Source organism: Pseudonaja textilis, chromosome 4 (assembly GCF_049901715.1).
Source record: "Pseudonaja textilis isolate UNSWEBS1 chromosome 4, rPseTex1.2, whole genome shotgun sequence".
Classification (NCBI taxonomy): domain Eukaryota; kingdom Metazoa; phylum Chordata; class Lepidosauria; order Squamata; family Elapidae; genus Pseudonaja; species Pseudonaja textilis.
This window is the reverse complement of record NC_141993.1, coordinates 91785696-91806509: the sequence shown is the minus strand read 5'-3', so window position 1 is coordinate 91806509 and position 20814 is coordinate 91785696. Positions and strand designations below refer to the sequence as shown.

The 20814-nt window shown below is 48.7% G+C and overlaps 1 protein-coding gene across 1 annotated transcript in view; it reads right to left on the bottom strand.

The window, feature by feature from the left end:
- The window catches only part of LPP (LIM domain containing preferred translocation partner in lipoma), an 84518-nt gene extending 64427 nt beyond the window's left edge, over nt 1–20091 (bottom strand). The window contains exon 1 of the mRNA XM_087933723.1: nt 19978–20091. The gene's annotated coding sequence lies outside the window, so the exon portion shown is untranslated. The remainder of the gene's footprint in view (nt 1–19977) is intronic.
- Nucleotides 20092–20814: the final 723 nt, after the last annotated feature.

Here is a 20814-nt window from a genome sequence, read left to right as displayed (position 1 = left end):
CACTACACCTCACAGCTAATTTTCCACTGGTTTGAGGCCTTTTTCAGCCTCCCAGAGGCTTGAGGAAGGCTTCTGCAGGCTTCTGAAGGTTTTGCAGGCTGAAAACTAGGCCCGTTTTGTCACACTTCCCAGTATTTCTGGAAAAACGAGAAGTGATGAAACGGGCTTAGTTTTCGCCTGCAAAGCCTGCAGAAGCCACCCTCAAGCCTCTGGGAGGCCGAAAAAGGCCTCAAACCGGCCAAAAATCAGCTGTGAGGCACGCGCTGTGAGGTAAGTTTGCCTGCAGTTCGCTTGCCGGCACAAATGGCTCTGTGTGTCACCTGTGGCACGTGTGCCATAGGTTGGCCATCATGGTTCTATACATTGAATGCAAAACCCCTGATATTGCACTATACAGTAGAATAAAATAGAGCTACTGCCCTGGGATAGAAGCTGTTTTTCGGCCTATTTGTCCTTGTTTTTATTATTGTCCTGTACCGTCTGCCAGATGGTAATAGTTCAAAAAACAAAAACAAAGGGTGCCCAGGACGAGATGGATCTTTGAGAATGTTTTGAACTTTCTTAAGGCAGCGGCAGCTCTAAAGCTCTTCCAAAGAGGGGACAGGGCAACCCAGGATCCTCTGGGCAATGACGTTAACCCTCTGGAGTGCCGTCCTATCTGCCCCTGTGCAATTGGCAAACCCCTACAGAGGTGGAGTAAGTTAAGATACTCTCTATGGTGCAGCGGTAGAAGGTCACCAGCAGTTTTCCATCCAGTTGTTTGTTTCCTGAGAAGTCTCGGGCTTCTGAGGACACCAAAGCTCTGGAACTTGGATTTATTAGAGCAGGACGGGTGGGTCTCCAACCTTGGCCACTTTAAGCCTGGAGGACTTCAACTCCCAGAATTCCCCAGCCAGCAACGCATACTCTCTTGTAATCCTTTCCTCTGCAATCTCTCTTGTTCTGACCCAAACCTTGTTCCAAGGAAACCAACACCAAACGGATCTTAAGAATCTTAATGATTCTTTACGAATTCCGTTCCTTCCTGGTTAAAAGGCTGTTTCAAACTCATTGTCTCTGATAAGGACGAGCCTTGCCGAGGTGGTCCCACGATGGGCACAAAATTGGGCTGGGTGACTTTCGGCCAATCACCAGGAGACGGGGAGTTCTAGCCCGCCTTAGGCATGAAAGCCAGCTGGGTGGCTTTGGGCCAATCACCAGGAGGAGGGAGTTCTAGTCCCGCCTTAGGCATGAAAGCCAGCTGGGTGGCTTTGGGCCAATCACCAGGAGACGGTGAGTTCTAGTCCCGCCTTAGGCATGAAGGCCAACTGGGTGACTTTGGGCCAATCACCAGGAGACGGTGAGTTCTAGTCCCGCCTTAGGCATGAAAGCCAGCTGGGTGACTTTGGGCCAATCACCAGGAGACGGGGAGTTCTAGTCCCGCCTTAGGAGTGAAAGCCAGCTGGATGACTTTGGGCCAATCACCAGGAGACGGTGAGTTCTAGTCCCGCCTTAGGCATGAAAGCCAGCTGGGTGACTTTGGGCCAATCACCAGGAGACGGTGAGTTCTAGTCCCGCCTTAGGCATGAAAGCCAGCTGGGTGACTTTGGGCCAATCACCAGGAGTCGGTGAGTTCTAGTCCCGCCTTAGGAGTGAAAGCCAGCTGGGTGACTTTGGGCCAATCACCAGGAGACGGTGAGTTCTAGTCCCGCCTTAGGAGTGAAAGCCAGCTGGGTGACTTTGGGCCAATCACCAGGAGACGGTGAGTTCTAGTCCCGCCTTAGGCATGAAAGCCAGCTGGGTGATTTTGGGGAAATCACCAGGAGACGGGAGTTCTAGTCCCGCCTTAGGAGTGAAAGCCAGCTGGATGACTTTGGGCCAATCACCAGGAGACGGTGAGTTCTAGTCCCGCCTTAGGAGTGAAAGCCAGCTGGGTGACTTTGGGCCAATCACCAGGAGTCGGTGAGTTCTAGTCCTGCCTTAGGAGTGAAAGCCAGCTGGATGACTTTGGGCCAATCACCAGGAGACGGTGAGTTCTAGTCCCGCCTTAGGAGTGAAAGCCAGCTGGGTGACTTTGGGCCAATCACCAGGAGTCGGTGAGTTCTAGTCCTGCCTTAGGAGTGAAAGCCAGCTGGGTGACTTTGGGCCAATCACCAGGAGACGGTGAGTTCTAGCTCTGCCTTAGGCATGAAAGCCAATTGGGTGACTTTGGGCCAATCACCAGGAGACAGGAGTTTTAGCTCCGCCTTAGGCATGAAAGCCAATTGGGTGACTTTGGGCCAATCACCAGGAGACAGGGAGTTCTAGCCCCGCCTTAGGCATGAAAGGCAGCTGGGTGACTTTGGGTCAATCACCAGGAGACGGGGAATTCTAGCTCCGCCTTAGGCATGAAAGCCAATTGGGTGACTTTGGGCCAATCACCAGGAGACAGGGAGTTCTAGCCCCGCCTTAGGCATGAAAGGCAGCTGGGTGACTTTGGGCCAATCACCAGGAGACAGGGAGTTCTAGCCCGCCTTAGGCATGAAAGGCAGCTGGGTGACTTTGGGCCAATCACCAGGAGACGGGGAGTTCTAGTCCCGCCTTAGGAGTGAAAGCCAGCTGGATGACTTTGGGCCAATCACCAGGAGACGGTGAGTTCTAGTCCCGCCTTAGGAGTGAAAGCCAGCTGGGTGACTTTGGGCCAATCACCAGGAGACGGTGAGTTCTAGTCCCGCCTTAGGAGTGAAAGCCAGCTGGGTGACTTTGGGCCAATCACCAGGAGACGGGGAGTTCTAGTCCCGCCTTAGGCATGAAAGCCAGCTGGGTGACTTTGGGCCAATCACCAGGAGACGGGGAGTTCTAGTCCCGCCTTAGGAGTGAAAGCCAGCTGGATGACTTTGGGCCAATCACCAGGAGACGGTGAGTTCTAGTCCCGCCTTAGGAGTGAAAGCCAGCTGGGTGACTTTGGGCCAATCACCAGGAGTCGGTGAGTTCTAGTCCTGCCTTAGGAGTGAAAGCCAGCTGGGTGACTTTGGGCCAATCACCAGGAGACGGTGAGTTCTAGCTCTGCCTTAGGCATGAAAGCCAATTGGGTGACTTTGGGCCAATCACCAGGAGACAGGGAGTTTTAGCTCCGCCTTAGGCATGAAAGCCAATTGGGTGACTTTGGGCCAATCACCAGGAGACAGGAGTTCTAGCCCCGCCTTAGGCATGAAAGGCAGCTGGGTGACTTTGGGTCAATCACCAGGAGACGGGAATTCTAGCTCCGCCTTAGGCATGAAAGCCAATTGGGTAACTTTGGGCCAATCACCAGGAGACGGTGAGTTCTAGTCCCGCCTTAGGCATGAAAGCCAGCTGGGTGACTTTGGGCCAATCACTAGGAGACGGGAATTCTAGCTCCGCCTTAGGCATGAAAGCCAATTGGGTAACTTTGGGCCAATCACCAGGAGGCTGTGAGTTCTAGTCCCACCTTAGGCATGAAAGCCAATTGGGTGACTTTGGGCCAGTCCTCTCTCCCCTCCCCTTCCCAACCTCACAGGGTTGTTGCTGTGGGGAAAAAAAAAACGGGAGGAGGCACATGTTTTCGATAAGCCCGGCACCTTGAGTGATCTGCATCTCAAATGCAAATAGTATTTACTATTTAAATAAAGGTGGGGATACAGATCAATAAATAATAAATCGATGCCTCCTCCCCCCACGTTGCTCCACCGCTGCGGCTCCCCCCACACCCCCGTGTCAAAGACACAACACGGGACTGCTGAGCTGTGTGAGTCAACGTACAAAGCTCCCCAGGGACCTCCAATGTCCTCCTCCTCCTCCTCCTCCTCCTCGCATCAAGGACCTACATCACCTGGCCAACTAAATTTCACCAGACCCAAACAAAAGGTATGACAACATCATCCCAGGCTCGGTGGCAAGCGATGGGCTCGTCTGCAAGGTTGCCAAGGCAACCTGATCCTTTCCTGCCACCGATACAATCCCCTTAATAAAAGATTTTTTTTTTGTTTGTTTCCCCCATCTTTCCCCACTCCTCAAATAAAAGAACCCAGCCTTCTGCCCCGAAATAGGCCGTAGATGTGAAATATGCAAGCGGGGGGGGGGGGGCCGGGATAAATCAGCCCAGTCCTTCCTTGCGTCGCTCGCTGACATTTTTCTCCCCAACGGACGGGAATACAAATCCAATTTTCCTGGGTGGGATTTAGAGGCACGGAGAGGCTTGAGGGCCACATCCATGCAGAAGGGGAACATATATATAAACACAAATAAACAAGTGTTGAAGTCGCAACGACCATGGTTCATTTGCAAACCTCAAAAGGGGTCTTTGAATGCGTGCAGGGACCAGAGAAGTTGGTGTATGTGGCACAATTTTATTTAATCTCTCCCTCTCTCTCTTTGTCTCTCTCTTTTTCTGTCTCTTTCTGTCTCTCTGTTTGTTTGTTTCTTTCTGCCTCTCTCTCTCTCTCTGTCTCTGTCTCTCTGTCTCTCTCTTTTTCTGTCTGTCTTTGTCTCTCTCTTTTTCTGTCTCTTTCTGTCTGTTTCTTTCTTTCTTTCTTTCTGCCTGTCTATCTCTTTCTGTCTCTCTGTCTCTCTCTCTTTTTCTGTCTCTGTCTCTCTTTCTGTCTCTCTCTGTCTTTGTCTCTCTCTCTCTCTTTCTGTCTCTCTTTGTCTGTCTCTGTGTGTGTGTCTCTCTCTCTGTGTCTCTCGTCTCTGTCTCTCTCCCCCAAATCCTCGTGGTTAGGAATATTATCTGCAGCGCATATGCACATCGGCAAGCCAAACAAGACACAGGTCCCCGCCACTGTCTCAAAAGCTGGTGTGTTGTTGTTGTTGTTGTTGTTTTTGCAAGAGGTTTGAAGTGGATTCTGAATCAGATGCTCCCAAGGTCCAAATTCAAATCTCATCCTCGCTACTCTGTGTATTATCTATGCTCTGTTATTGTTCTGTTTTTCTATTATCCCTGTTCCGTTATTGTTCTGGTTTTTCCCATTATTGCAACGTTATTCTTTTGCTTTGCATGTATCTACACTGAGAGCATCACGCACTGGAGGCAAATTGTGTGTCTATTCACACTTGGCCAAATAAAGGATTAAGTTCAGCTCCATTCAATTAACCGCCGCATTATCCTTGCTTTAGCTTTTGTGGTGTTGTCGCTTTTATTGTGGCGTCTTTGTGGGGTTGTGGGAAACTGCCCTGAGTCACAGAGAGCCAGGTGGCATATATATGTTTAGTATCTTAAATCAGGGGTCTCCAACCTTGGGCCCTGTAAGTCTGGTGGACTTCAACTCCCAGAATTCCCCAGCCAGCTATGCATAATCTCTTATGATCCCTTCCTCTGCAATCTCTCCATTTTCATTTAGTTCTCTTTAATTTAGGGAGTTGAAGGCCACAAGCTTTGCCGGCTGAGGGAGTTGAAGTCCACAAGCTCCGCTGGCTGAGGGATTTTGGGAGCTGAAGGCCACAAGTTTCATTGTCTGAGGGATTCTGGGAGTTGAAGGCCACAAGCTTTGCCAGCTGAGGAATTCTGGGAGTTGAAGGCCGCAAGCTCGCCGGCTGAGGATTCTGGGAGTCGAAGTCCACAAGCTTTGCCGGCTGAGGGATTCTGGGAGTTGAAGGCCACAAGCTTTGCTGGCTGAGGGATTCTGGGAGTTGAAGGCCACAAGTTTTGCCGGCTGAGGGATTCTGGGAGTTGAAGGCCACAAGCTTCGCTGGCTGAGGCATTCTGGGAGTTGAAGGCCAAAGCTTCGCTGGCTGAGGCATTCTGGGAGTTGAAGGCCGCAAGCTTCGCTGGCTGAGGATTCTGGGAGTTGAAGGCTGGAAGCTTCGCTGGCTGAGGCATTCTGGGAGTTGAAGGCCACAAGCTTCGCTGGCTGAGGCATTCTGGGAGTTGAAGGCCGCAAGCTTCGCTGGCTGAGGGATTCTGGGAGTTGAAGGCCGCAAGCTTCGCTGGCTGAGGGATTCTGGGAGTTGAAGTCCACAAGCTTCGCTAGCTGAGGGATTCTGGGAATTGAAGGCCGCAAGCCTCGCTGGCTGAGGATTCTGGGAATTGAAGGCCGCAAGCCTCGCTGGCTGAGGGATTCTGGGAATTGAAGGCCGCAAGCCTCGCTGGCTGAGGATTCTGGGAATTGAAGGCCGCAAGCTTCGCTGGCTGAGGGATTATGGGAGTTGAACGCCGCAAGCTTCGCTGGCTGAGGAATTCTGGGAGTTGAAGGCCGCAAGCTTCGCTGGCTGAGAATTCTGGGAGTTGAAGGCCACAAGCTTCGCTGGCTGAGGAATTCTGGGAGTTGAAGGCCGCAAGCTTCGCTGGCTGAGGGATTCTGGGAGTTGAAGGCCGCAAGCTTCGCTGGCTGAGGGATTCTGGGAGTTGAAGGCCGCAAGCTTTGCTGGCTGAGGGATTCTGGGAGTTGAAGGCCGCAAGCTTTGCTGGCTGTGGGATTCTGGGAGTTGAAGGCCACAAGTCTTAAAGAGGCCAAGGTTGGAGACCCCCTGCCTTAAATTATCCGTGAGCAATCTCCTAAGGGGGGCGGACGCTTAATACAGGATGTCCTGAACTTACAACACTTCGTTTAGTGACCATGCAATGTTACAATGGCACGGGGGGAAAAAGGTGAGACCTGATCGCCTTTCGCACTTGTGACCGGTGCACCATCCCCACAGTCCGGTGTCCAAAATTCAGGTGCTTGGCAACTGACTCGTATTTATGACCCGTCGCCATATCCCCAGGTCACGTGATGCCCTTTTGCGACCGTCTGACAAGCAATTCAAGGGGGGGCAAGCCGGATTCCACTTCACAACCGTGTAACTAACTTAACAGAGTCAGTGATTCACTTAACAACGGTGGCAATAAAGGTCGTAGGATGCGGCAAAATTCCCTTAACAACTTAGCAAGGGAAATTCTTGGGCTCAACGGGGCTCGTAACTCGAGGATGACCTGCAATCCACTGTTGGATTTGCAGGTTAAAAGTGGCAAAAACTCCATAACGCAAATGCCTAAGCGAGGACCGTAGAATTATTTAAGGGATTATCAAAGAATATAAGCCGTTCTGAGCAAGGTGTTCTTCCCAGATCGTAATTACGCACAGGCTTATTTTAAAAACCAGTCTTATTTTATTGCAATGCTGGGAATTGTTTTCATTCCCAGCCGGTAATGAATCTCAAACAGTTCCTCGAGATAAGCACCCACCTTTCTTTCCTGTGAAGTGCTGCCAATAACAGAAGTGCCCAATGAACGAGGGGAAAAAAACCAACCAAAGTACAAAGAGCATCGAGAATGAATCTGAACCAAACAAACAACCATACTTCCTGCAAAGGTTTCGTCACCATGGCCTGACTTTTATCCCATATGGAAGGGGCAATCACTTTATTTATACCTCATGGGAGGGGCAATCCCAAAATGATTAGAGAACTGGAGATTAAAACATACGACGGACGGTTGCAGGAACTGGGCCTGGCTAGTCTAGGGAAGAGAAGGACCAGGGGAGGCAGGAGAGCATCTTCCAATATCTGAGGGCAGGCGGGTTGGACTAGATGACCTACAAGGTCCCTTCCAACTCTGTTAATCTGACTTTAATCGGATTTTAATGAATAGAAGGACCAGGGGAGACAGGAGATCATCTTCCAATATTTGAGGGGCTGCCCCAGAGAGGAGGAGGAAGGGGGTCAAGCTATTTTCTAAAGCCCCCGAAGGCCAGACAAGGAATAATGGATGGAAACTGAACAACCTGGAAATAAGGAGGAATTTTCTGACAGGGAGAACAATCAACCCATGGAACAGAAGTTGTGGGAGCTTCATCACTGGAGGCTTTCAAGAAGAGACTGGACTGCCGTTTATTAGAAATGGTGTAGGGTCTCCTGCTTGGGCAGGGGGTTGGACTAGATGACTTCCAAGGTCCCTTCCAACTCTGTTATTCTATATTCAATAGAACAGAAGTTGCCTTCGAAAGTTGTGGGAGCGCCATCCCTTGAGACGTTGAAGAAGAGACTGGGCTGCCATCTGTCAAAAATGGTGTAGGGTCTCCGGCTTGGGCAGGAGGTTGGACTAGATGACCTCCAAGGTGCCTTCCAACTCTGATTATCTGTGACCTCCCAGCCTTACTCCCGAGTCGCCCCTTTTGTCTCAGCTGCTCTCGCCTTCCAGCAGCTCTGTGCATACGCGCACTGAGAACAGGCTCCCTTTACTCCTCTTCCTCGCCGCTGCCGGACTCCGAAGGCTCTGGATTCAGCACCCCGCTCCCAGATGGTCCTGGCCCCATCTCTGCATTGGATGCAGGATTCTCATCTGAGTCCTCTCCACACTCCCAGACTGGTCCCCGTTCTTCCCCGCTGCCGTCTGCACCGGCTGCCGGCGAACCACTACACGGGGTATCGATTCTTCTGAAATTAGGGTGGTCGGCTCTAATGAATTTAATATTTCCCAGATATCAAAGTTGCCCATTTCTTTTTTGCTTCCAGAGCTCCGATCAAGGTTGGCATGGCAACCGACTTCCCTTTTTTTTTGTTTTTTGGCTTATTATTACGGCTGGATGCACCATCAGCCAGATATTCAGAACTATATTTGACAGTTTGGTCCACCCGTTAGGAAATGACTTCTGGGCCCCATTTAAAGACCTTTTTTTGGGGGGGGGGCCATCGTGGTTCGGTGAATCACTGCAGCTGTTAAGTTCGCCGTACGGTCATTAAGTGAATCCATCTTCCTCCCCCCCCACCCTTCCCATTGACTTCGCTTGTCAGAAGGCCGCGAGGCAGGACGACCATCGCAAATGCGAATCGGGTGGCAAGCCTCCCAATTTTCATCCCCATCGCCACGGGGGTCAACTCATAAAATATTTCTATGGTCTTTTTAGAGGGGTGGGGGGGAAAGGGGTTTGGAAAGAGCAGTGCGGCAGTTTGGAAACTGAAAGTACATTCCATAAATGTTTTCAAAGATAGCAACGAGGTGACCGAAGTTTCTGCCCTTCAAAATTCCAACTGGAGAGCCTGATTGATGACTCTGGGCTAGGGAGGTGTCCCATTGGAGGATATGAATTAGGATACCCCCAGGGGGGTGGGTGGAGGGAAAACCAGGGTCAAGGGTGACAAGCAATGCGGTGTCTCAGAGTCGGCTGCACCCAGGCAGTGCCGGCATGCTAACTCCCAATAAATCCTTTTGAAGTTTTGGAAGTTTGGCTCGAGACTCATGATTTAAATGGAGCTAAGTGCCGGAATCCCGACAGACGTATATATATTTTTTTTACCATGTGTCTGCAAGAGATTCTCCGTCACCTTGTGGCAAAGTTCCCATTAAGAAAAACCCAACCAAGCCTGGGGGAATCGTATAACTGCAATAAATTGGTTTTCTTTTTGTGTTGTACAGGTCACCTTCAAGAAGTGAGGAGAGCCGAATGTCAATGCGTACAACATTTCCACGCTCTTTTTAGAATTGCCAAAGGAAAGGGAGGGAGGAGCAGCGCAGCAGCTTGCAAACCGAAAATGCATTCCATAAATAGTTTTTCAAAGATAGTAACGAGGTGACCGAAGTTTCTGCCTTGCCGTGCAAAATTCTAACTGGAGAGCCAGATTGATGACTCTGGGCTAGGGAGGTGTCCCATTGGAGAATATGAATTAGGATACACCCAGGGGGTGGGGAAAAACCAGGGTCAAGGGTCACAGTGAATTATGTGTTTCGGAGTCGGTTACACCCAGGCACTGCCGGCATGTTAACTCCCAATAAATCCTTTTTAAATTTTGGAAGTTTGGCTCGAGACTCAGGATTTAATTGGGGGGAACTGCCAGAATCCTGACAACGGGGATGCCGGAATGGTCGTAAGTGTGAAAAACGGCCCTTTTTTCCTTGCCGCTGTAACTTCCAATGGTCACTAAATTGAATTCTTTATTGTCATTGTACGTATACACACAGTATACATACAACGAAATTCGTATAACACCCAGAGACCAGACCCAACACGCACAAACACATATGACAATCCCCAAACCCTTCCCCACCCAAGGTTCCCTGCCCCCTAAACACACACAAGCATCCACACAACAAACCAAGTAATACTGTCCAACACCTCACTGATGGTGGTTCATTGTTAAGTTCATTCTTAAGTGCAATTATACCTCTGGGATAAAAAAAAACTCGTGTAGTCTGAGTTTTAATGGTTCTGCATCTTCTGCCAGACAGCAACAGTTCGTAAAGATTGTATGTAGGATGGGAAGAGTAAATGAACTTGTTGTAAAACGAGGACTAGCTGTATTGATAGAAACGGGGCATCCTGGGCAAACCAGGATAGATTCTAGCCAGTTGCATCCCGTTAGGAGGGAAACAGGTGTGAAAATTCAGCCTGGAGTTTGCTATAAATATAGTTCGGGTTTTACACACAGCAAATTGAATTAGAATTTCTTTCCTGATGGCTTTAATTAAATCCACATTCCAAAAAATTGTGGGTCAGGAACTCCCTGTAAACTGGGGTGACTAGGTTAAGAGTAGGTTTTTCAATGCCAGCGGATGCGTTCCCACAACCAGCTGACACAACCAGCTACAGCGTAAATCAAAGGTCTGCATCCAGATGTTGAGGCTGGTCTTCAAACTTGAGAGCTCGAAGACTTGTGGACTTCAACTCCCAGAATCCTCTTCCAGTCATGTTCGCTCAGGAATCCCTGGGAGTTGAAGTCCACAAGTCTTTAAACTTGCCAAGTTTGAAGACCCTTGTGATAGATGATAGATAGATAGGAGAGAATGAGAGTTGTGATAGATGATAGATAGATTGATAGATAGATTGATAGATAGGTAAATAGGTAGGTAGGTATGGAGAGAGAGAGAGAGAGATGATAGATAGGTGATAAGTGATATATCAGGAGTCTTCAAACTTGAGAGCTTGAAGACTTGTGGACTTCAACTCCCAGAATTCCTCCTCCTCCAGTCATGTTAGCTCAGGAATTCTGGGAGTTGAAGTCCGCAAGTCTTAAAGTTGCCAAGTTTGAAGACCCTTGGATTAGATAGATAGACAGATTAGATAGACAGACAGACAGACTGACTAGATAGATAGATATGATAGATAGGTGATAGGTGATAGATTTAGGAGTCTTCAAATTTGAGAGCTTGAAGACTTGTGGACTTCAACTACCAGAATTCCTCCTCTTCCAGTCATGTTCGCTCAGGAATTCTGGGAGTTGAAGTCCACAAGCCTTAAAGTTGCCAAGTTTGAAGACCCCTATCTATTCTCTCTCTCTCTCTTTCCTACCTCTCTTTCTCTATCTATTCTATCTATCTATTCTATCTATCTATTCTATCTTTCTTTCCCTCTATCTATTCTATATCTCTTTCTCTCTATCTATTCTACCTCTTTCTCTATTCCAGGGGTCTTCAGACTTGGCAGCTTGACGACTTCAACTCCCAGAATTCTTCCAAGGCTTGTGAACTTCAACTTCCAGAATCCTCTTCCAGTCATGTTAGCTCAGGAATTCTGGGAGTTGAAGTCCACAAGCCTTTAAACTTGCCAAGTTTGAAACCCCTTGTGATAGATGATAGATAGGTCAGGGGTCTTCAAACTTGGGAGCTTGATGACTTGTGGACTTCAACTCCCAGAATTCCTTCTCCGGTCATGTTAGCTTAGGAATTCTGGGAATTGAAGCCCACAAGTCTTTAAACTTGCCAAGTTTGAAGACCCCTGATCTAGAAAGAGTGCAGAGAAGAGCAACCAAGAGGATTAAGGGACCAGAGGATAAAACAGATGAAGAAGGGTTGCAGGAACTGGGTATGTCTAGTTTAACGGTGAGAAGGACCAGGGGAGACAGGATAGCATCTCCCAATGTTTGAGAGGCTGCCCCAAAGAAGAAGGGAGAGTCAAGCTATTCTCCAAAGCGAGAAAGAAAGAAAGAAAGAAAGAAAGAAAGAAAGAAAGAAAGAAAGAAAGAAAGAAAGAAAGAAAGAAAGAAAGAAAGAAAGAAAGAAAAGAAAAGAAAGAAAGAAAGAAAGAAAGAAAGAAAGAAAGAAAGAAAGAAAAGAAAGAAAGAAAGAAAGAAAGAAAGAAAGAAAGAAAGAAAGAAAGAAAGAAAGACATGGACAGAAGACCTGTCTAGTTTGATGAAAAGAAGGACCAGGGGATAGCAGAAGGACAGGAGAGCATCTTCCAATATTTGAAGGGCTGCCCCAGAGAAGAGGAAGGGGGTCAAGCTATTCTCCAAGCACCAAAGAAGGCAGGACGAGAAGCGACGGATGGAAACTGATGAAGGAGAGAAGCAACTTTAGAACTAACCTTAGAACAATTAACCAGTGGAACTACTTGCCACTAGAAGTTGTGGATGCTCCAACACTGGAAGTTTCTAAGAAGAGACTGGACAGGCACTTGTCTGGAATGGTGTAGGGTCTCTTGGTTGAGCAGGGGTTGGACTAGAAGACCTCCAGGGTCCCTTCCAACTCTGGAATTCCTTCTTTCCTCCCTTCCTTCCTTCCTTCCCTCCCTTTAAAAAAGTTTTTTTTTTTTAAAGAAGAGGCAGCCACTTGTCTGAAATGTTGTAGGGTTTCCTGCCTGAGCAGGGGGTTAGACTAGAAGACCTCTGGGGTTCCTTCCAGCTCTCTTATTCTGTTCCTCTGATGCTGCTTATTCTGAAGGGCAGACTCCCCAAACAGAAAAGCAACCAACACACATCGACAGACAGGTTGAAACTCTTGCCAAGCAAACTCTGTGTGTGTGTGTGCGTGTGTGTGTGTGTGTGTGTGTGTGTGTGTGTGTGTAGTTGTATTTTTTTTTTTTTTGCAAATGCCAGGAATGGTTTTCATTCTTCGCTTGTTTGTTAAACCGATTCCCGGCAGCGGCTCCAGCAGCAGTCTTGCCAAAAAGTTGGAGCGTTGTGCTTTTTTTGTGTGCACATTGCTCCTCCTGCGATGACATGCCGGCTGCCCCTTCATTCCAACACCCCCTTCCCCAAGTTAAAAATTCCCCCCCCGGCTGGAAAATATCTCCCATGCTAAATGCCAGGCTCAATTTCTCCCCTCCCCCAAAATCGGAAAGGTTAACAGAGAACAGATAATCAGAGTTGGAAGGGACCTTGGAGGTCATCTAGTCCAACCCCCCACCCCCACCCAAGCAGGAGACCCCTGCACCATTTCTGACAGAGGGCAGCCCAGTCTCTTCTTGAAAGCCTCCAGGGATGAAGCTGCCACAACTTCTGAAGGCAACTTCTGTTCCATTGAATATACAATAATAATAGAGTCGGAAGGGACCTTGTAGGTCATCTAGTCCAACCCCGCTCCCAAGCAGGAGATACTACACACCATTCCTGACAGAGGGTAGTCCAATCTCTTCTTGGAAGCCTCAGGGATGAATCTCCCACAACTTCTGAAGGCAACTTCTGTTCCATTGAATATACAATAATAATAGAGTCGGAAGGGACTTTGGAGGTCATCTAGTCCAACCCCTGCCCAAGCAGGAGACCCCACACCATTTCTGACAGAGGGCAGCCCGGTCTCTTCTTGAAAGCCTCCAGGGATGAAGCTCCCACAACCTCTGAAGGCAACTTCTGTTCCATTGAATATAGAATAATAGAGTCGGAAGGGACCTTGGAGGTCATCTAGTCCAACCCCCCGCCCAAGCAGGAGACCCTACACCGTTTCTGACAGAGGGCAGTCCAGTCTCTTCTTGAAAGTCTCAAGGGATGAAGCCCCCACAACCACAGGTGGGATACGGCAGGGTTAACAAGCGGTTCAGGATTTATGAGCTTCCCTGCCCGTTGCTAGCCATGCGCCTGTCAACTGCCATGCGCCTGTCAACTGTCATTAGCACGTCATTAGCACGCTGCCGCCGCAGCTGCAGCCTTTGAAACAGCCCTCTTGTTTTTTTTAAACTGCAGCTGTGGCTCGCTGGGCAGCTGAAGTTGAAAAATCAGGAAATAAAGATTAAGTAAGAGCCCAGGTGGGCGGGTTGGTCTCTGGGTGTTCTGTGAATTTTGTTGTATGTATGCTGTGTATATACGGACAATGACAATAAAGAATTCAATTCAGGGACCATTGGAAGTTACAACGGCAAGGAAAAAAGGGGCTGTTTTTCACACTTACGACCATTCCGGCATCCCCGTTGTCAGGATTCTGGCAGTTCCCCTCAATTAAATCACGAGTCTCGAGCCAAACTTCCAAAATTTAAAAATTATTTATTGGGTGTTAACATGCCGGCAGTGCATGGGTGTAACCGACTCCGAAACACATAATTCACTGTGACCCTTGACCCTGGTTTTCCTCCCCACCCCCTGGGTGTATCCCAATTCATATGCTCCAATGGGACACCTCCCTAGCCCAGAGTCCATCTTCAGAGCGACCGGTTCGACAGAGGTGGACCAGAACCGGTAGGAACCCAACTCCGCCCACAACTTCCGAGGGCAACTTCTGTTCCACTGGTTGATTGTTCTCCGAAAACTACCCTGCGATTCATGTTGCTGGACCTCATTTTTCGTGGAAGGCAGGCAGTCCTCGACTTGCCATGGTTCGTTTAGCGACCGCTCAAAACGTTCCAACGGTGCCGAAAAAATAAATAAAAAGTGACTCGGGGGTAGGGGGAGAGGCATTTTTAAAACTTACGACTGCTACAGCCTCCCCCGTGGTCACGTGATCCAAATTCAGTGGCTTGGCAACTGACTGGTACTTATGACGGTGGCCGTGTCTGTGTATGTGTGTGTGTGTGTGTGTGTGTCATGTGATCCCCTTTTGCGACCGTCAGGTGAGAGCCAAGTCAACGGGGAAGCCGGATTCACTTAAAGACCGTGGGACTGAGATGAACAGCTTGCAGGGATTCACTTTGCGGCGGCGGGCCGGAAAGGTCATAAAATGGGGTAAAACTCACGGAACAAACTGTCAGCGTTCCAGCAAATGTCCATTCCAGTCGGTAACTCTGAGACAACCACATCTCAAAAGTACCTTTATTAGAATAACACCTGGGCACATCTGTGGAATCTCAAAGCTACAAGTTTCCTGAACTCTCCACAATGTCCCGAACTACAAATCCATCCCGTCACTGGGTCAAAAGTAAGATCCTTATTTCATCCTACGCCATACTTAATGACCTTGAACTAAGAAAAGAAAATTTTATTTGGTCTATTCAGAGCTACTCAATTGAAATCACCTCCCTTCCACTCTCCCAGGCTATGCGCCAGCGTGGAATAGGGCTTCCAAAGCTGACACAAAACGTCTCGCTTAGCGACAGAAATGTTGGCCTTAACTGTGATGACCCAAAGGGACGTGACACCAAGGCTACAATCAGTCGGAGTCCCTTTATTAGCTCCAACTTTGCCCCCAATGTCCAGGTTACTTTCTGGGCTGGAGAAAAACTCTCCCAGGAACAGCCTTGGGCTGCAGAGACTCAAGTCCAAAACATGGTCAACACAAACTGGAACTTAAAGTCCAATCAAGCCAAACTGAAATAGTTAGTTTGGCAAGGTAAGGAGCAAGAATTCCAGATGTGAAGGCACAGCAGTAATTCAACACGGTTGGGAGGACGCCAGGAATGCAGATAATCAAAGTCAACACAAGATAAACTCATGGTTTGTTCCCAGAAAACACTGTTCTCAGCATGCATCTCTTATAAACTCCCTTCCCATGTGTGGCTAATGAAGGGACTCAGGGCCCCTTCCTCCCCCGTAAGCCATGCCACCCACGTTGCTCCATTCTCCGTTCCTTCCTGCGTGCCCTAGGATGAAGAAGGGGTGGGCCTGGGTCTTCCTCCGAACTCCCCCTCGCTTGTTCTCCCTCTCCCCTACTCTGCCCAGCCAGACTTTGCCCTTCCCCCATTTCCTCCCCAGCCAATGGAGCCACACACTCCCACTCCCTGTCAGCTCTTCGTCTTCCTCCTCGGATTCAGACTCCGACAGGGGCAGGACACAACTGTGGTTATAATTTGAGGACTACCCATCTATAGGCTCTAATAAAAGTTGGAATTATTATCGGTGGCTTGGCTCACCTCAAAATTGAAATGTTGGGAGAGAGGCCTCAATGACTCATATTTAGGACAGCCTCAGTGTCCCGGGGTCCATGGGGAAGCCAGATTCACTTAACGACCAGGTTACTCACTTAACAACCGTAGTGATTCGCTTAATGGTGGCAGGAAAGCTCGTGAAATGGGGCCACTCAACAAATGCCTCTCTTAACAACAGGAATGTCGGCCTCAATCGTGGTCGTAATTCGAGGACTGGCTGTGCTGAGGAATATCAGAATGCATCGTTCAGTGGGAGGGGAGGAATGAGAAAGAAAAACAGGCAACATCTATCGAAGAAGTAGACAACGTTCTCGAATTATGACCACAATTAAGACCAACGTTTCCGTTGCTAAGCAAGACGGTTGTTAAGTGAGTTTGGCCCCATTTTATGGCCTTAAATTGGGAACTGATCCAGTTTCAGGATTAGCAGCATATCCTGAATCACAGACAGGTAGTCCTTGACTTATGACCACACTGCAGGAAAAAAAAATCCCGTTGCTAAGCGAGAGTTGGTAAGTTGAGCTTTGCCCCGTTTTATGACTTTTTTGTGCCACTGTTGTTAAGCTAATCACTACAGTTGTTAGGTTAGTGACACGGTTGTTAAGACAGCTGGTCATTTGCATCCTTTTAAAGGGTCGTTGAGGCCACTTGGATGTTTCTCTGTGTCCTCAGGATCACCTGAGTGGTGCAAGATGGTTGCGGAGCCTTCCGGGAACTGATGTAAGAACCACGTTGTAGACCGGAGACAGGTGATGTCGGTGAGGCTCTATCCCCATTTGTACCGCTCAGTTGACCCCGAGGACACAGACGAACCTCCAAGCGGCCTCGACGACCCTCAAAAAGGATGCAAATGACCAGCTACCTGCAAGGAGGATCAATCCTTCCCTTCCCCACCGTCTAGTCAGAGCTGAAGAAGCTTCTCGGAGGAGAAGCGAAACGTCTTCAAAAGAAAAAAAAATCAAGGAAGTCGAGTGGCCTCTTGGGAAAAAAAAGCACCTTTGGGACATCCATCATACAGTTTAGCCTCCAGACCTCCGATCATCTCTGTGGTTCTTCGCTGCCTCAGGTCTCGTCCTTTCTCGGGAAGCCCTTTTCCTCAAAATTGCTCACCAAGGCCCAACCAATTGCTCAAAACTTGTCTACGGCCGAGGCGACGGGTCCCTCTGCCCGTTATTTTAGGACCCCATTAATGGCAGAAAGCAAAATAAAATAAAATAAAAATAAAATAAAATTAAGGAAGAAAGAAGAAAGGAACAGGGGGGGAGATTCAACTTCTTGGACTTGCAAAATCACCCCAAATCTGCAAATTCTGCTTGAGATGCCAGTTGGCAATGAAGAGAAATGTTCCTTTCCTTCCTTCCTTCACCATCTCTCCTTCCCTTCCTTCCTTCCTTCCTTCCTTATCTCTTCTTCCTTCCTTCCTTCCTTCCTTCCTTCCTTCCTTCCTTCCATATCTCTCCTTCCTTTCCTTCCTTCCTTCACCATCTCTCCTTTCTTTCCTTCCTTCCCCATCTCTTTCTTCCTTCCTTCCTTCCTTCCTTCCTTCCTTCCTTCCTTTCCTTCCTTCCTTCCTTCCATATCTCTCCTTCCTTTCCTTCCTTCACCATCTCTCCTTTCCTTCCTTCCTTCCTTCCTTCCTTCCTTCCTTCCTTCCTTCCTTCCTTCCTTCCATATCTCTCCTTCCTTTCCTTCCTTCCCCATCTCTCCTTCCTTCCTTCCTTCCTTCCCCATCTCTTCTTCTCTTCCTTTCCTTCCTTCCTTCCTTCCTTCCTTCCTTCCTTCCTTCCTTCCTTCCTTCCTTCCTTCCCCATCTCTCCTTCCCTTCCTTCCTTCCTTCCTTCCTTCTTTCCTTCCTTCCTTCCTTCCTTCCTTCCTTCCTTCCTTCCTTCCTTCCTTCCTTCCTTCCTTCCTTTCCTTCCTTCCTTCCTTCCTTCCTCAGCAAGCAAGCCAGGATCCATTACAACTTCTCCCATCTCAAGAGAGAGCCAATGAATCTTGGTTTCTTCTCCTTTTAAACCAGTCAATCATTCTTTTTATAACATAGCTGCTGCAGGAGGAATAAAAAGTATCTCAAAAGCCAAAATGACTAAATGCCTCAGTTGGAGAGAAAAAAAATGCTAGCCGTTTTCAACGCCGCCAGGAGGACGAAGACGATGGACTAAAAAAAAAACTTTCCCCGATCGATCAACGAAATCAAACCATCAAAGCCCCAAGAAAAGGAAAAAAAAAAAACCAAACAAGCCAGGAGGAAGCAGGAAGCAAAAGTGGTCAAACTACATTACTTCGTTTGTTGGTTAATGTTTAATCAAACGTGGATTTTAATCCACGTTTTCATTAAAAGCTGACAAACTACATTACGAATCGCATTGGTCACCAAGAAAAAGAGGCTGAGACTTTGGGGAAAGGGCAGAGAAGAGCAACTAAGGTGAGTAAGAGGACTGAAGGATGAAGGATGCTTGCAGGGTTTGGGTTTGGCCGGTCTAGAGAAAAGAAAGATTAAGGGGGCGGGGGACGTAATAGCAGCCCATAATAGTATCCCATATTTCAGGGTCTGCCCCAAAGAAGAGGAAGGGGTCAAGCTATTCTCCAAAGCAAAAGAAAGAAAGAAAAAGAAAGAAAAGAAAGAAAGAAAGAAAGAAAGAAAGAAAGAAAGAAAGAAAGAAAGAAAGAAAGAAAGAAAGAAGGAAGGAAGGAAGGAAGGAAGGAAGGAAGGAAGGAAGAAAGAAAGAAAGAAAGAAAGAAAGAAAGAAAGAAAGAAAGAAAGAAAGAAAGAAAGAAAGATCTGAGCAAACTACGGATGGACAGAAGACATGTCTAGTTTGATGAAAAGAAGGACCAGGGGAGACAGGAGAGCATTTTCCAGTATTTGAGGGAGGGGGGTTGGACTAGATGATCTACAAGGTCCCTTCCAACTCTGTTCTCCAAAGCCCCAAAGAAGGCAGGACAAGAAGCAACGGATGGAAACTAACGAAGGAGAGAAGCAACCTGGAATTGAGGAGAAACAGTGAGGACAATTCCTAACAGGGAGGACAATTCACCCGTGGAACTGCTTGCCACTAGAAATGGTGCGTGCACCATCACTGGAGGCTTTGAAGAAGAGACTGGAAAGCCACTTGTCTAATAATGATATATAGGAAAGTTGGGGACCCCCTGCCCTAAGTTCAAGAACTGAAGAAGCTTCTTGGATGAGAAGTGAAATGTTTTCAAGGGAAAAAAAGTAAAAGGATGTCCTGCCCCTGTCGGAGCCTGAATCCGAGGAGGAAGATGAGCAGCCGGCAGGGGGCGGGAGTGCGGCTCCGTGGGCTGTGGAGGAAACTGGGGAAGGGCAAAGTCCGGCTGGGCAGAGTAGGGGAGGGGTAGAACAAGGGAGGGGGAGTTCGGAGGAAGACCCAGGCCCACCCCCTCTTCATCCTAGGGCACGCAGGGAGGAACGGAGAAGGGAGCAACGTGGGTTGCCTGGCTTACGGGGAGGAAAGGGCCCTGAGTCCCTTCATTAGCTGCAGCTGGGAATGAGAGCTTAACAGAGATACAAGCTAAGAGCAGCAAAGATGGCTTATCTTGTGTTGACTTTGCTTATCTGTCTTCCTGTCATCCTCCCAACCGTGTTGAGTTATTGCCGTGCCTTCACGTTTGGAATTCTTGCTCCTGCCCTGCCGGACTAATGACCTCATTTTGCCTTGTTTGGACTTCAAGTTACAGTTTGTGTTGACCATGTTTTGGACTTGAGTCTCTGCACCCCAAGGCTGTTCCTGGGTGAATTTTTCTCCAGCCCAGAAGGGAACCAGGACATCGTGGGGCAAAGTCGGAGCTCATAAACGGACTCCGACGGATTGTCGGACGGTGTTGCCTTTGTGCCACGCCCCTTTGGGTCATCACAAAGAAACGTTTTCCAAGGAAAAAAAAATTAAGGAAGTCCAGTTCTCTTTTGGAAAAAGCACCCCTCGGACAACCACGACTTGGCTGCCGGAGAATCTCCACGGACATTGATCTGGGAACATCTCAGCCGCATCAATTCTGCCCATCCCAGGAGACAACGGGACTCTTCCCTCCCTCCCTCCCTTTCCTGCCTCCCACGTCTCACCTGTTGGCTCCTCGGCTTGTAAGGTGAGCTGTTTTCCAGGTCGGCGAGGATGCTGGTCAAGGAGTCGATCTCCACATCCAAACTGGACCTCCTGTCTTCCAACGTCTTCTCCCCGAGTTGACCTGAGAAGGAGGAAGAGAAGAGACGCCTTCAGAGAGGCTCGGGGGCGGGGGGGAAGGATGCTGCCTCGCGGGACGGTCGTAGGTGTCGCCGCTAACTGGGGGGCGGGGGAACCTTTCAGGAATGGCGGAAGCCGGAGAGAGACTTGTAGCTGGGCAACCCCTGTTAGTTTCAAACAAGGTTTAGAGGGGGGTCTCCCAGAGGCGAGGGTCCGAGTTGCGTTGTCCTTGGTGCTCTCTGAGTTTTCTTGAAGACCTTTTATTACCAAACTAGGTAACATCACTAATGCACTGATGATATTACTTAGTAGGGGAATGAAACTTTTGCAAGAAAAACACCAAGCTCAGAGAGCATCAAGCACCCCACAGTCCTCCTCCTCCTCTTCCTCCTCCTCTCTCCTTTCTAACACTGTTGATGTTACCTTGTTGGGTCATGAAACGTCTGCAAGAAAAACACCAAGCTCAGAAAGCACTCTCCTCCTCCTCTCTCTTCTTCCTCCTCCTCCTTCCTCCTCCTCTTTCTCCTAATCCCCCCTTCCTTCCAGCACTGACAACGTTACCTAGTTGGGTCATGAAATGTCTGCAAGAAAACCACCCAGCTCAGAGAGCACCAAGGACACCATAGTCCTTTTCCTCCTCCCCTCCTCCTCTCCACGAACCCCTCTCCCTTCTAGCACTGATGATGTTCCCTAATTTGGTCATGAAACGTCTACAAGAA